Source organism: Suncus etruscus, chromosome 7 (genome assembly GCF_024139225.1).
Source record: "Suncus etruscus isolate mSunEtr1 chromosome 7, mSunEtr1.pri.cur, whole genome shotgun sequence".
Classification (NCBI taxonomy): domain Eukaryota; kingdom Metazoa; phylum Chordata; class Mammalia; order Eulipotyphla; family Soricidae; genus Suncus; species Suncus etruscus.
Genome location: NC_064854.1, coordinates 64,909,605 through 64,925,893, shown reverse-complemented (window position 1 = coordinate 64,925,893; position 16,289 = coordinate 64,909,605). Strand labels below are relative to the sequence as shown.

The following is a 16,289-nucleotide window of genomic DNA, read 5'->3' as shown; positions in this document are numbered from 1 at the left end:
TTCGCCACTCTGTGTCTTTATCTGGTGCATTTATTCCATTGACATTGAGGGAGATGATTGTCATGAAATTTAATGTCATCTTTGTGTATAAGTTTGGTGTGTTTGTCTTGTCTTAAAGTAGATCTTTCAGTTTTTACTTTAAGGCTGGTTTTGCATCTGTAAAGTTTCTGAGTTGTTTTATGCATGAAGTTATATATCCTTCCTTCAAACCTGAGTGTGAGTTGGGCTGGGTGTAGTATTCTAGGTGAGGCATCCATTTCATTCAGTCTTGTCACAATATCCCACCACTGTCTTCTGAACTTAAGAGTTTTTTGTGACATGTCTGCTGTAAATCTTATGTATGTTCCTTTGCATGTAATTTTCCTTTTTGATCTTGCTGCTTTCAGTATTTTATCTCTATCTGTAGGATTCATCATTGTGACTAGGATGTGTCTTAGGGTGTTTTTCTTGGGGTCTCTTCTAGCTGGTACTCTTTGGGCATGCAGGATTCGATTGCATGCAGTCTTTAGCTCTGGGAGTTTCTCTTTTATGTCTTTGACTGTTTATTCTTCCTGGGGATTATCTTCCTGGGCCTCTGAGACTCCAATGATTTTTATGTTGTTTCTGTTGAGTTTATCAAAGATTTCTATTTTCATATGTTCACATTCTTTGAGTACTTTTTCCATTGCCTTAAGGTTCTTTTCCAATCTCTTCTGCTGTATGGAGTTGTTCTGCATTTGATCTTCTAGTTCACTGATTCATCCTCAGCTGCTATTACCCTGCTTGGAGAGGCTTTCCATTTTTTCAGTTGACCTACCGTTTTTTTTTGTGTGTGTGTTTTTTTTTTCAGATCTGTTGTTTCAGTTTGGAGTTTTCTGATTTCTGTCTTTTTGTTCTGTTCAGATAGAACTATATTTTCTTTGGTTTCCATGAGGATCCTCCATATTTCTATTCTAAACTCCTTATCTGAAAGGTTAATCAGATGGTTGGTATTCTTTGGGTCATCAGAGCTTTCATCTTCATTCTCTGTGCATGGTGTTTGTCTGAGAGGTTTCCCCATTGTTATCCTTGTAGTCTGATTGTTTCTGTGTGTTATGATGGGGTACAATCGTTAGAAAGAGTGCATAGCCACGAAATGAAGCGGAATGGCCCTGCTCTTTTGGAGCTCCTAGGAGAGTGATTTTGCTGGGCCCTTTTTAGTCTACTCAGGAGAGGTTCAGGACACAATACAATAGAGAAACACGTACAGGCAACACGTACAGTCTCTCCCAATTAGTAATCCTAGTCTTTGTATCTTCATTACCATTTTCTTTGATGCAGAAGCTTCTCAGTTTAATGTCCTATTTTTCTGTGTTTACTTCCAATTCCTTGGCCAGTGGTTTTTAGTCTTTGAAGATACCTTTAGCTTTATGGTTATAGAAATGTTCATAGTTTGGTTTCAGTCATAGAAGGTACACTGTCCTTCAGCAGTGCAACTCACTCCACAAATGTGTGCTGTTTCCTTCTGTCCCACTTCTGATCTCTGGGAAGACATTCTTCCTCTCTCTCTCTCTCTCTCTCTCTCTCTCTCTCTCTCTCTCTTTCTCTCTCTCTCTTTCTCTCTCTCACTATTATTATCATAGTAATTGTCAGTGCGATTAATGCTCTAAATGTACTCACTGTTTTTTTTTTTTTTTTTTGGTTTTTGGGCCACACCCGGTAACGCTCAGGGGTTACTCCTGGCTATGCGCTCAGAAGTCGCTCCTGGCTTGGGGGACCATATGGGACGCCGGGGGATCGAACCGCGGTCCGTCTCCTAGGCTAGCGCAGGTAAGGCAGGCACCTTACCTCCAGCGCCACCGCCCGGCCCCGTACTCACTGTTTTTGTGGCAAGCTTCATTCATCTCATGGGCTGGTGGTCCTCAAGACATTCATCTTCGTTTTCTCTGGTTATTATTACCATACTGTGTTTTATTTTTTCTTACATTCCAGAAATTAGTGAGACTATTCTATGCCTATCCCTCTACCTCTGATACATTTCATTCCGCAAAATAGTATACATGTTGTCCATCCATGTATAGGAAAATTTCATAGATTTCATTTTTTCTATCAGCTGCATAATATTCTATTGTGAAGATATACCAGTTTTTTAGACACTTTTCTTTTGTCAGTTACTTGGGTTGCTTCCAGATTCTGGCTATTGTAATAGTGCTAGGCTAAACACAGGAGTACAGAGGGCATTTTTATATTGTGTTTTTGGTGTTCCTAGGACATATCACTAGAAATGCTATTGCTGGATCATATTGTAGCTCAATTTACAGGGTTTTTATTTAATGTCCATATTGTTTTTCAGAAAGGCTGGTGTAGACACCATTCCAACTCTCAGTGAATGAGATTTTCTGTTCCCCACATCCACACCAGAACTGATTGTTTTTATGTTGTGATGTGTGTCAGTCTCTGTAGTGTGAGATGATACCTCATTGTTGTTTTGATTTGCAGCTCCCTGGTGGTTAGTAATACAGAGCATTTTTATATGCCTTTAGGCCACCTGTGTATTTCTTTTTTTGGGGGGGGTCACACCCAGCCGTGTTCAAGGGTTACTCCTGGCTCTATGCTCAGAAGTCGCTTCTGGGAGGCTCAGGGGACCATATGGGATGCCGGGATTCAAACCACTGACCTTCTGTATGTAAGGCAAACACTTTACCTTCATGCTCTCTCTCTGGTCCCTTAACTACTACTTCTTCTTCTTCTTCTTCTTCTTCTTCTTCTTCTTCTTCTTCTTCTTCTTCTTCTTCTTCTTCTTCTTCTTCTTCTTCTTTTTTGTACCTGTGTATTTCTTCTTTGAGGAAATGTCTGTTTATTTCTTCTCCCCATTTAGATTATTTTTTCTTGTTGAGTTCTGTCAGTACCTTGTATATCTTAGCTATTAGCCCCTTATCAGATAGGTATTGGGAGAATAGTTTTTTCCCATTCTACAGATAGACTTTGCATCATCATCACTCTTTTCTTTGAAGTGAGAAGCTTCCCAGTTTAATGTAGTCCCATTTCTTTATCTTTACTTCTACTTGCCTGGGCAATGTTTTTAAGTTTCCTCCTTAAAAATGTCTTTGTCTCAATATCATGTAGTGTTTTGCCTAAGTTTTCTTCTATATCTATTATAAAGTTCTGATATCAAGGTTTTTAATCCATTTGAATTTTACCTTTGTGCATAGTTTTAAATAAAGTTCTGACTTCACTTTTTTGCATGCGGCTGATTAGTTGTCCCAACACCACTTGCAGAAGAGGCTTTCCTTTTTCACTTTGTATTTCTTGCTTCTTTATCAAAGATTAATTAATTATATATCTTAGAGTATGTATCAGCATATTTAAGACTATTTTATTGATCTGATGGTCAGTTTTTATGCTGTATTAATACCATGCTGTTTTATAGGCTACTACTTTGTAGTACAATTCAAATTTGGGGAAAGTGATGCTTCCTATCTTATTTCTCTAAGGAATGCTTTAGCTACACATGGGAATATATTTTTCCAAAAGAATTTCAGGAGTGTTTGATATACTCTTTGAAAAATTTGATATGTGTCTTTAGAGGAATTCATTAAATTTGTACAATTCTTTGAGGTTTGTTGCGAATTTCATGATGTTAAACCTTTCAGTCCATGAACAGGGTATATGTCTCCATTTCTTTGTGTCCTCTTTTCATTTTTTTTTCAGTTTTATAATTTTTTATTATGAATTATGAGAACAAAAGATGCAAAGAAAGAGGATAAGGTAAAGTTACAGTGGAAGGACAATCACCCATAACATAATTATCAGAAGAAGTCCCCTTGCTGATATCTTAACTTTGAACTTTCACCAAAAAAAGTTAAGATAAATAAAACCGAATCCATGTGCAATTACTTTGTCCCTCAAGTCCCCAGATTGTAGCACATTATAATATTTCTTAACAGCACACAAGGCAATCTAAAGCCATCAAACTTACGTAACTCCTTAAACATTAGAGGCATAGTATTTTTTACATTTCCATGTACATGCATATTAGCTTAAGTTAACCTCAAATTTTAAGTGGGTGTGTTTTAAGGATTAGAGTCAAAGGAGCACAGTAAAAACGGTGTTAGAGTGGCAATTGTTGTTTGCATAGGCCCACCAAAATATGAGAGGCATGGAAAGGAATAGCCTTGGCCTAAATACAAAGAGATCCTACCCCTGAAGTTTCCTGGCATAAGACCAGCTCTAGGCCTCAGGAAAGTTATTGTTCGCTCCAAGACATTGTCCGTAGCGCCAACACACTTATCACACAGTCTCTGTTGTCGGTCTCATGTTTCTGTATTAAAGATTCTGGAATCTGCATGTCCTACATTGAAGTCATGATGTGGAGTGCCTTCTCGTTTCACCTCACCATGAAAGGGGAATGCAGGAAGCCCTGTCCTGTAAGCAGGTTGTTGTTGTTAAGTCTTCTCAGTGTTAAGGGAAGTCTCTTTTGAGCAGGACGATGTCTGAGCAGTGGTAGGGTCTTCCGTGGTAGAGGATTGCTTCCAGGTGATGTTATAGACAAACCTCACCATAAAGGGGCAATACAGCAAGCCCTGTCCAGTAAGCAGGTCATTGTTCTTGTTGTCCTCTCAGTGTTAAGGGATGTCTCTTTTGAGTAGATCGATGTCAGAGCAGCTGTAGGGTCGTCCCTGGTACAGGAATGCCTCCGGGTGATGTTATATACAACCTTGGATGTTTTGTAAATGTCTTCTGTAGATCAAGGGGTAAATGGAGAATGCCCATTCTTCTGAGGCCTGTGCCAGGTCTTTATGTCAATGTTCAGGGTGTAAGGTCTCATTGCACTACAAGATTTGTGTGTTCCCATTTCTATTAGACAAGAACCCATTGGTATGTATAGTATTTTCCCATGTTAGTGTGCCTACGCAAACAAGTAATAAAGCCACGTGGTGCTATCAGATATATGGGGGCATAAGAACATTTCCAACAAGACCCATACCTTGGTTCAAACATAAGTATTAAACTGAGGGATTCTTTCACACCATATTCCATATTGAGCAGTTCACAAAAAAAAGATAAAAAACATGGGGGGGGGATCATCACTGTATAAGAAAGTATTTAGCAAAAGTTATAGCCGTCAAAGAAAACACCCATAAAATGTTGAAAAGATATGTGTCATTTTTATGCTTTTTAAAATAGTTGGGTGGGTGTTAACTCTAGGGCACCACTTTGGAATGTGAATTAGGACTCAACAGTACTTAAGTTAGAAAGGGTAAAAAAGGAGTAATGATGATAGGAGATAAAGAAGTTAAAGAGAAATAAGAACTTATGAAGGGGTATGCAAAAGGGCAGACTACAAAATGGACATTCTGCATACATAAAAACATAATTCAATGATAGTGAGTACTATTAATGTTTCTTGTGAGAGTACTATTAATGTTTCTTGTGCACGCGGGGGCGATAGCCCCCGCGCGATTTTGAGAATGTAGACTGGACAGAGATTACCAGTGCCAGCCAAACCTCCTTCTGCTCGACTCCCGGCTCCCAGGAAGGAGAGATCCTTCAAGAAGCTGGGAGACCAGAGGTTCAGAGCCCCACCCAGACCCTCCCTAAGGAGCCGCATGGATAGTGGGGGAAGGCCTAGGGTACCTTCAGGCTCCACCAAGGGACCCAACTCACCGGCTTGCCCAGGCGTGTGGCCCGGGGAAGCCCTGGAGATCTGGAGCAAGGCGGCAGAGGGGTGCTGGGGTTACCCAAGTCCCGCACCCCCCCTAGGCCTGGCCAAGCAGGCCTCTGGCATGGCATGGGCTTGCCAAACCTCCTCCTGCTCGACTCCCGGCTCCCAGGAAGGAGAGATCCTTCAAGAAGCTGGGAGACCAGAGGTTCAGAGCCCCACCCAGACCCTCCCTAAGGAGCCGCATGGATAGTGGGGGAAGGCCTAGGGTACCTTCAGGCTCCACCAAGGGACCCAACTCACCGGCTTGCCCAGGCGTGTGGCCCGGGGAAGCCCTGGAGATCTGGAGCAAGGCGGCAGAGGAGTGCTGGGGTTACCCAAGTCCCGCACACCCCCTAGGCCTGGCCAAGGAGGCCTCTGGCATGGCGTGGGCTTGCCAAACCTCCTCCTGCTCGACTCCCGGCTCCCAGGAAGGAGAGATCCTTCAAGAAGCTGGGAGACCAGAGGTTCAGAGCCCCACCCAGACCCTCCCTAAGGAGCCGCATGGATAGTGGGGGAAGGCCTAGGGTACCTTCAGGCTCCACCAAGGGACCCAGCTCACCGGCTTGCCCAGGCGTGTGGCCCAGGGAAGCCCTGGAGATCTGGAGCAAGGCGGCAGAGGGGTGCTGGGGTTGCCCAAGTCCCGCACCCCCCCTAGGCCTGGCCAAGCAGGCCTCTGGCATGGCGTGGGCTTGCCAAACCTCCTCCTGCTCGACTCCCGGCTCCCAGGAAGGAGAGATTCTTCAAGAAGCTGCCTCTTTTCATTCTTGAAGTAGTGCTTTGTAGTAGTAGTTGTTGTTGTTTGTATAGGTTCTTCAACTCTTTAGTTAAGTTGACTCCAAGGTTCTTGAATTACTGTGGCATTTCGTTGACCATTTTCCAATTTTTTAACCTGTGCTCTTGAGTTATTTATGTAGACCCCTTTTTTTCTGATGAGTGCTTGTAAAGCTATGAATTTTACTCTTAATACAGATTTTGCTGTGTGCCACAAATTTGGTAATTCCTTTCTTTATTCTCATTTGTGTTTAGGAATCTTTTGATTTCCTCTTTGATTTAGTCTCTGACCCATTGGTTGTACAGAAGTGAGCTGTTTACTAGTTAGTTTTTTTCTCTGTGTCTGCTTGTAATTTACTTCTAATTTTTGCATTTATTGATTTATCAAATTGTTCTTTGGTTTTCCACTTTATTAATTTCTGCACTAAGCTTTGCTTATCAGTCTGCCTGACTATTTTTGCTTTATTTTGTTGATCGCTTGCTAATTTTATATTTTGTGTCATTAAATTATTTATGTAGTCCCCTTCAAATCTCCTGATTCAAGCTATCAATTTTTCTCTTAGTACTGCTTTTTCTGTGTCCAATAAATTTTGGTAATTTGTGTCTTTATTCTCGATTTTTAGAACTATTTTTATTTTCTCTTTGATTTCATCTATGACCCAATGATTGTTTAGTAGTGAGCTGCTCAATATCCAAGGATTAATGTTTTTCCTCTTCATCTGTTTGTAATTCACCTCTAATGTCCAATTATGGTCTGAGAAGGTAGTTCGTACACTTTTTATGTTTTAAGAGCCAGCCTGTGGTCTATTGTGGAGAATGACCCATGTGCATTGGAGAAGAATGTGTATTCAGTTTTCTGGGGGTGGAAAGCCATATGTATATATGAAATGTATATATTATATTATTACATTATATTATTATATTCTATTATTAAATTATAGATTATATTATAATTTTATTATAATTAAATGCTGTGATAATAATATAATTATTATAATTTAATATAATTATGTAATGTATAACATTATATATCATACATACAATATACAATATAATATTAATATATAATATATTATATAATTTATAATATATTTTAATATAATAAAATAATAATATTATATTATACATTATGTATAGTAATATGTATTATATATTATAAAATTGTTTGTTGTAAATTATTATACATTATATTATATTATTACATATTATATATATATATATACACTAGTCCACTTTCTTCCATTTCTCCTTTCAAAGCTAGTATATTCTTGCTAGGTTTCATCCTGGTTGACCTATCGAGGAATGACAGGGCAGTGTTGAGGTCTCCCACTATTATTGTGTTGCTATGGGTGTCTTTTATCAGATTTGTTAATAATTGTTTAAATATTTTGCTGGTCCCTCTTTGAGTGTATATATGTTAAGGAGTGTGATTCCTTTGTGTTGTACATACCTCTTAATTATTACAAAGTTTTCATCTTTGCCTTTTATAACTTTTTAAGTTTAAAGTTTGTGTCATCGGTGATTAATATGGCTAACCCAGCTTTTTTTAGGGGAGTTATTTGCTTAGATGATTTTCCTACAGTCTTTGATTTTGAGCCTATGTTCTGATTATTCAGATGTGTTTCTTGCAGGCAGCAGAATGTTGGATTCATCTTTTTGATCCATGTTGCCACTCTGTGTCTCTTAACAGGTGTTTTGGTTCATTGACTTTGAGAGAGCTAGTTGTCATGAGATTTAGTGTCATCTTTGTGTACGATTTGTGTGTGTCTCTTGGTCTGTTTTGTTTTAAGGTAGGCCTTTCATTAATTTTAAGGATGATTTTGAATCTGTAAAGTTTTGGAACTGTTGTTTATCCATGAAGCTATGTATATTTCCTTCAAAGCTGAAAATGAGTCTGACTGGATGCAGTATTCTAGTTGAAGCATTCATTCCATTGAGTTCTCTGTCATTTTATTCCACCACTGCTTTCTGGCCTTGAGGGTTTCTTGTGACAGGTCTGCTGTAAGTCTTACAGAGCTCTTGACTTTTGCTATTTTTAATATAAATAACTTTATTTAAATGCTATGTGTCACAGAGTGACATAGTAGATCATGATACATTTGTTTCCAGATAAATGGGTATAAAATTATTAAAAAAAGAAAAGATTTCTTCAACAATACTGTATATTGTACAAAAGGAAAAAGCCAAAAGTTATTCAAATATCTGGCAAGGTACAAGGTAAAAGGTAAAGAGAAAAACTATTTTTGTAGCTAATTAAAATTCTAGTGGGCCTAACTTAAAACCCACTTCTTTGAAGTACTTATGTGAAAATGTTCTTACTAGTTGTACTAAACCGGATCATAAATTGCAAATGCAAGCATTAGTCTGACAAAAGTAACTCAAAGCTGTATTTATTAATAATACTATGATGCTTTAATTACTTGTGTTTAATTTGTGCTATCATTAAAGACAATAAGGACAGCTGTGCCATTCAAATTGTTCCATTTACTGCTCCAGGGCCTGATTGGGTTAAATAATATTTCCCTACCTAATTAATCTGATTGTTTTCAGGTGATAAGACTGCAGAAGTAAACCAGTTAACTGTTCATTTAAGAAAATATGAGATTTCACCCTATCTAGAAATTGAAACTACAGTCCCTTGTCAGCCTGAAGTAGCTATAGAAAATTGATCTTCAACCACGTTCCCTTTAATGACTTCTAGGGTGATGAAATCTCTAGGAAAAATATGAAGCAGAATGGTCATCAGAAAAAGCTACGAGGAAAATATGGGGAAAAGAAAGGCCACAGAAATTCATAAGCCAAGTTGACACCTATCTATCCCAGAGGTTGAAGCAGGTAGCAAAAATAAAGCAACCCTAACATTTAACAAAGATGGATAGTATAAGGATAGGAGCAAAAATTACGCTTCCCTTGGTAATGTTAATAGTAAGAAAATTATTACTAAATATAAAATTTCTTCATCTCTGTCTGACCTAGTGCAGGAAAGGCAACTGAAGTTTAGGGCTCTATTGTTCTTTCTACCACAACAGCCCTTTAAGTTGCAGGATTGAAGAAAAGAAAGCAGAAACCTCCTTATCTTCGTATTGAAACTCACAGCCTGAATAAGAAGAAAGCCCTAAATATCCAACTGAGTCAGCTCATAGGATCAGAACAGAAGGCAAACAGTCCTGGTATTCCTACAGCAGTGACCATAACTGCACAGCAACTAGCAACAATGACACCCTCTTACCCAGACTATGGATAAGGGGGGTTGTGGGCCTGGCCACTGGGGGAGCAGGGCTAGCAATATCAATAGACAGGTATAACAGGCTTTCGCAACAGTTAATTTTAGATGTGAAGATGGTATATTAATCTATTAGTGATCTGCAGGATCAGCTCGACTCCTTGGCTGAAGTGGTATTACAAAACAGCCAAGGGTTAGATTTAATCTTGGCAGAGAAAGGAGGGCTTTGCATGGCCTGACAAAAAGAATGTTGTTTCTATACTAACAAATCAGGAGTAGTGTAAGACAGAATTAGACACCATCAAGAAGAGCTGGCCAAAAGAAAAAAGGAGCTATTAGATGGTCCCTTATGGTCTTTATGGGGTGGGATTCTCTCCTATCTAATACCCCTTCTGGGGCCCCTTTTGGGCCTCCTACTCCTAGTAGCCATCAGGCCATGCATAATCAATCGCCTCACTACATTCATTCGGGCTCAGGTTGGGGAAGTCAAGCTCATGGGATTACTCCAACAGTACCAAGAATTAGCTCATGCAGGCAATTCTGACCAGGGATACAAGGAGATGAAGGCCCCCTATCACAATGGCTTCTAAGATTAGAAGCCTTACTACAAGAAGTGGGTATTGAAATGGGAAGTCAACAACAAGTTACACCAGCCCCCACTGCTGTAGCTCATGGAACTTAAAGGTCAGATTGTATCTAATCCTTTTTGCCCTTATAAGGAACTTATACTACCTCAGCGGAAGTTATGCCCTTATAAGGAAATCATCTCTACCCCCTCCACCCCCTCCCCTTCTTATGGTATATAAGGATGAACAAAGAAAGCCACGTGGTCCTTTGCTTCTGTTTGGTTCTGGACAGGCACTGGACCGGCACTGGACCCTGGCTGGCCAGAATAAAGAACCCACTTGAGCTTTTGCCTGAGTGACTGTCTCTTCATTTCTCTGCGTCAGAACAGCATCTGAACTACAGAGCCTTACAGTCCCCTTTTCAAAAATATTGCTCAGAAAAATCTACCTTTTTGAATCAAATAAACATAAGAACCTTTCCCAAATACAAGTCTTTATAGTTAAATTTCAAGCATAGGTGACAGTGAATTAGGGCTTTCCCACCACCAGTATTGATCTCCCTCCACCAAAGTTCCTATTCCCCATGCCATACCTCCACACTTAGCCCCCTGGTCTGCCAGTGTAACAGGTCCACTTTTTAAAATATCTTTATTTAAGAACCATGATTACAAACATGTTTGTAGTTGGGTTTCAGTTATATAAAAGAACAACCCCCTTAACTAGTAACAGGTTCATTTTAAGTTTAGTTTGTTATAGTTTGAGTCTCTTGATTTATTATCATTGACTTTGGCTTAGTTATTTAGTTCTTACTGTTTTTTTCTACCAATGCACACAAGACTACTTGGCCCTTGGGTCCCATCCTCTCTTTCTTGTTTCTTTTCTCAATTTGTAGAAAAAAAGAAATATGAGGTAAAACAAAGTAATTCAGACATGTACATTTTTAATTCAGGAGAAAAACAGAGTGTATGAAGAAAACACATAGGCTTGGGCAATTATGATCAAATGTCTCACAAACCTGTGGCCTCAGCCAGAAAACAGTTTTTTTCTCAGCAACTTTAAGCAAAGCAATGAACTCAATGAAAGTATTCAAGGAATATTCTATATTTTCAAAAGATAGGACACAGTCTGCTCAACTTTGTGTCACACTGTTTCTTGTTTCTTCGGGTCCTTGATCAGGAATTGTTTAACATAGATATAAGCATTGCAGATTAATTGCTACTCTTTGGAAAAGTCCATAGCAATTTTTGCTGTCAATACAAAGATATTCATCGTTGAAGCACAAAACTATGCACAGATAGGTTTTTAGGCTAGATGAAACAGTTAAGTGAAAATGCTTTTCTTGGATCTATTTATAACCTTTTTTTGAATTATGCACTAATATCATAGTGAAATAATTTCAACAACCAGTACTCTCTGTTAAATAAAGATCGGTTGTGTAAAACAATTTCTTGCTGACAGCTGTGTGATATAAATCTCTCCAAGTCCTTCCTATGATCTGAGGCTGTCCTTTGACTGACAGGATGCTTACGAAAATATTTCAAATTCCACCTATATTTGTTAGCTTTGCAAAGAGAAATATTTCATAACTTATGTGCACTTGTAACCTCATCTGACAAACTTGAGGATGTTACAGATTACAAGAGGTTCAAAATAAACCAAAATGGTCTCCTGCTGTTCATGGGACTGGAGATAATGGGGATCTGAGTAAGGCAAGATTTAAAAGGAAAGTTGTTCTTTATTTATTTACTGTCATTATCTACTGACTTGGAGTCTATTTCTGGGTTTATTTGAAGATAAAAAAACAAATTAAAATAGAGGCTAATGGCAAATCTGGTAATTTGTGCACATATCATGGTTTTAAGAAATGTCTTATAGTTACCACTTATTAATTTAAAAACCATTGATTCTAATTCATCAAAGTCTAAATGTACATGTCTGCATTCCATTCTTAAGTATATTTAATAACTATTTTTAAAGTTTGATATGAATTAAGAATAAAAGCAAGAAACTGTGACTAATTAGAAGTGAATACTTTGCTTTTAATCATGAGTTTGACAATAGAATTAGCATCAGTTGCAACTAGATTCATTATAAATGACTCTATTATTCATTTCTAAAATCCTACAGAGAAGCATTTAAAAACAAAAAAGAACCAGATACAGGCAAGGAAAGGAAGCAGATGGCTAGGAAATCTAAATGTCAATTCAATTAATGAGTTAGAGGGGTTTTTTAACTTAATAAAGTTTTATTTTTCAAAATGAACTATTGAGATCTGCTCAAGCATCTTCCCCAGCACTTGGTGTGCCCCCAGATTTGGTGTTTCTGGTGTAAATTACTTGAACTCTAATACTTGATATTAGTTTAATAAATTGAGCTTCTGAAGGGCTGACCTGGTTAGGGAATCCGAATCTTCAGCCTCTCAGACACAATAGCAGGGGTTATAAACTGTAGTTAGGGACTTCTCTTCAGAGCTTGTCATAGGAATCTTTGTCAAATAATACTAGTTTATTTATCTTGTCCTAAGCTTTCCCTCTGGACCATTTCATTTTTGCCTTGTCCATGATTTGTTTACTGGGTCTTTGTCAAGAAAGACTAATGCTGCCTTTCCAGCATCTTTCTTTCTCTTGTCATTCTTGAGACATTACAAAACTTGGAAGGCAGCTGCTACCACCTAGTAAAATGTTTGTTTGCTGTTGCTATTGTTTTTTGTTTGTTTGTTTTTGGTTTAGGGCCCATAGACAACAGCACTCTTGGATTATTTCTGATTCTGAGCTCAGAAATTATTACTGGCAGGCTCAAAGGACCATATGAGATGTCAGGGATCAAAAAGTTTTGGCTGTATGCAAGGCAAATGCCCTACACATGTCATTATCACTGTGGCCCTTTTTGTTGTTTGTAAAGCCAATTTTTTCATTTCAAAATGTATTGTATATGGGGAAAAATATATTGGTAAGTAATAGGTGCAATGTCCTTATCTATGGAACAAATTTATTTCGCCCAGTGATTTTTTTTTCTTTTTCTCTTTGTTTGACTATATATATTTACACATATATCTACATATCTACATATATATAAATATATATATGTGGCCCAATATATATTGGGCCACACCTGGTAACGCTTAGGGGTTACTTCTGGCTATGTGCTCAGAAATTGCTCCTGACTTGGGGAACCATATGGGACACTGGGGGATCGAACCACAATTTGTCCAAGCTTAGGGAATGCAAAGCAGATGCCCTACTGCTTGCACCACCACTCCAGCCCCTGTTTTTTCTATTTGGACTGCAAAAATTAGCAGTCTAGGATATATAAGGCACTGGTAGAGCTTACAAGAACTATAACTTCATCAATATAGGAAGTATAGATAAATAGAAATTTCCTCAAGGAAGAAGTACAAATGGCAAAAAAACACATAAAAATGCTCCACATCATTAATAATCAGGGAGATGCAAATCAAAACAGCAATAAAATAGTATCTCAAGCCACAGAGACTAACACAAATTACAAAAAAGAAAACCCAATAACAACCAGTGCTTGAGTGGTTCTGAAGTCAAAGGGACTCTCATTTACTACTAGTGGGAATTGACTGGTCTAGCCCTTTTTGAAAACAATATGTATATTCCTCAAAAACAACAACAACTAGAAATTGAATGTCCATAGGATCCATCAATACCACTTCTAGGGATATACTCTTTGAACCAAAAACAAAGTATAGAAAAGCCTGCTGTATTTATATATTCATTATGCCACTATTCAAAGTAGCCAGAATTTGGAAACAACCCAAGTTTTCAAGAACAGATGAGTAGATAATAAAAAAAGGGAAATCTATGCAAGTGTTAGAAAAAATGAAATCATGAAATTTTCTTATGCTTGGATGGATACGGAAATGTGAGTGAATGAGTGAAATGAGTCAGAGGGAGAGGGTTAGACATAGTATGATTTCATTCATTTGTGTAAAAAAAAAGATAGTATAGTTTTACTATCCAAATACAACAGAGATGAGAGCCAGCAGGACTCTGGTAGGAAGCTTGCCACCTAAATTGAGGTAAATTGCAGATAGGGCAAAGAAGGTACTGCTATGACAATGATAGTTGGAAATGATCAGTCCAAAATAATTGAGTGCTGAAAAGAGAGAAAGTTTAAAGTTATAGTCATGATACCCCTCAATAAAAATATTGCAAACTACAATGTTCAAAAGAGAAATAAGAAAAAGGAGAAAGTGAGAGACAGAGAGAGAAAAAGAGAGAGAAAATAAAGCTGCCATATAGGAAGTCAGGTGGAAGGGTGGGAGGGCAACTGGGGACATTGTGGGAAATATGCACTGGTAAAGGGTCTTTTACATTGTATGACTGAAACTCAATCATGAACAAATTTATATCTGTGAAAAAATAACAACTGCATTTTAAAAAATATTTTAGCCATGGTGTTCAAGTAAAGTGAATTTTAAAAACACTGCACACTTTTATGTCAGCTCCATAAATGACATCTACATAGCAAAGTGAAAACCAATTCCTTCCTGAACTTCTCTTACTCTTTGCTTCCATGACACATCAGGATTCTCATCTATCTGTTAAACCACATCCTCTTTCTCTCTAGTTCATTCTTTTCTCTCCTCTCCCAATCTTAATGGTAAGTATTCTAAAAAGTTTTTTCCTCAGTGTTAATGTTTTCCTTTGTTCTCTGTTCCTTGGCTTCATCTAAACTTTCTTCAAATTGTGTCATATTTTTTCTATATCTATATTGTTTATATAATAACCTTTGTTTATAGATATTTTAATTTAAAATTTTTGTTTGTTTTTAAGGCCATTCATTCCCAGTGGTGTTTACAGCTTCTTAAGGGATTACTCATTGTGGGCTCAGGGGACTATGAAGCATGGGGGAGGGGTGGAATTTGTATCAGCAATAGTTCTCAGAATTCCTGAAATTCTTGACAACTCTAATTTTTTTAAAAGTACCTGTCATTCTCATAGGAATATGCTAATTTGTCATCAATGTATATCTGAAGCCACCTAATGTTCCAATAACAAAAGAAATAACAAAAGAAGCAACAAAAGCTTAATAAAGCATCTGTATAAAACTCAAATTTTGCTCAATGTTTTTCTATGTCCTACTATTCATAATACAGATTAGGCAAAGGGAAGGGCTGATGTTTATATGGGTTGCATTTACTGTGCCTCCTCTTTCTATTAATTTCATATAAAGAACACAGCCTGCAGTAATTAACAGAAGGCCATGCTCAAGTTTTTTCAGCTTGAGTTGTTTCATGCACAGGAGCAATGCCTAAATAATTATAAAATAATTATACAAGTTGAGTATTTATAGTTTTTTTTTAAGTTCCTGTGACATTAGAAGAAAAAGCTCTCTCCTTTACATATTACCTGATCTTTCCATGTCTTGGGCTTCATAAAATAATAAGACTAATTTTATAGTATATTTTTTCTTTGTGAATATACATTTTTTACATTTCTCTGTAAAACCAAGATTCTCCCTACAGTGTCAAGTAAATTACCCTCAATGCAGAAAAGTCAACTTTCTGATTCTGTTAGGAACACAAAAAATATTCTGCTAGACAATGTACATCAGATACAAACTTTGTTCAAATACTGAAAATACTTCCAGACACATGAGTTTCTGAGAAATCACATTCAATAGAAAATCAAATATGGTATTGATTTAATAAAAAAAAACTTGTCTCTTTGATATCACCTAAACTTGAAGTTACCATTCTCAACATGCTGTGTAGTATGAGATTTTGCTGACAGTCCTATTGGGGTGACTTCTAAAGACAGAGCCATATTAAAGTTAGGACAGTCATCAAGTTTAAAAGTCATACAAAATAACTAACAGCTTAATTCTTCAGAATCATAAAAATTCTACAGTAAAATTTACATATGGCAAAAAATAAACTCACTTGGAAAAGAAAAAATAAGCTTTAATGAAAAAATATGAAAGGTGTCCCTATAGGACAACCTATTGTACTTTGTTATTCTAGACAATTCTTTCTTAACTGATTATAGACATTTTCAATAAAGTTATAATAGTTCTCATGAAAGATGACAGAAATATA

General features: G+C 37.4%; 1 protein-coding gene and 1 non-coding gene across 2 annotated transcripts in view; both read right to left on the bottom strand.

Annotated features, from left to right (window-relative positions):
* The window catches only part of FILIP1 (filamin A interacting protein 1), a 141,669-nt gene that overhangs the window by 86,623 nt on the left and 38,757 nt on the right, over positions 1-16,289 (bottom strand).
* Positions 15,323-15,454, bottom strand: LOC126014830 (small nucleolar RNA SNORA51). Its single transcript, XR_007497810.1, has one exon. It is a non-coding gene; the product is annotated as a small nucleolar RNA SNORA51 (small nucleolar RNA).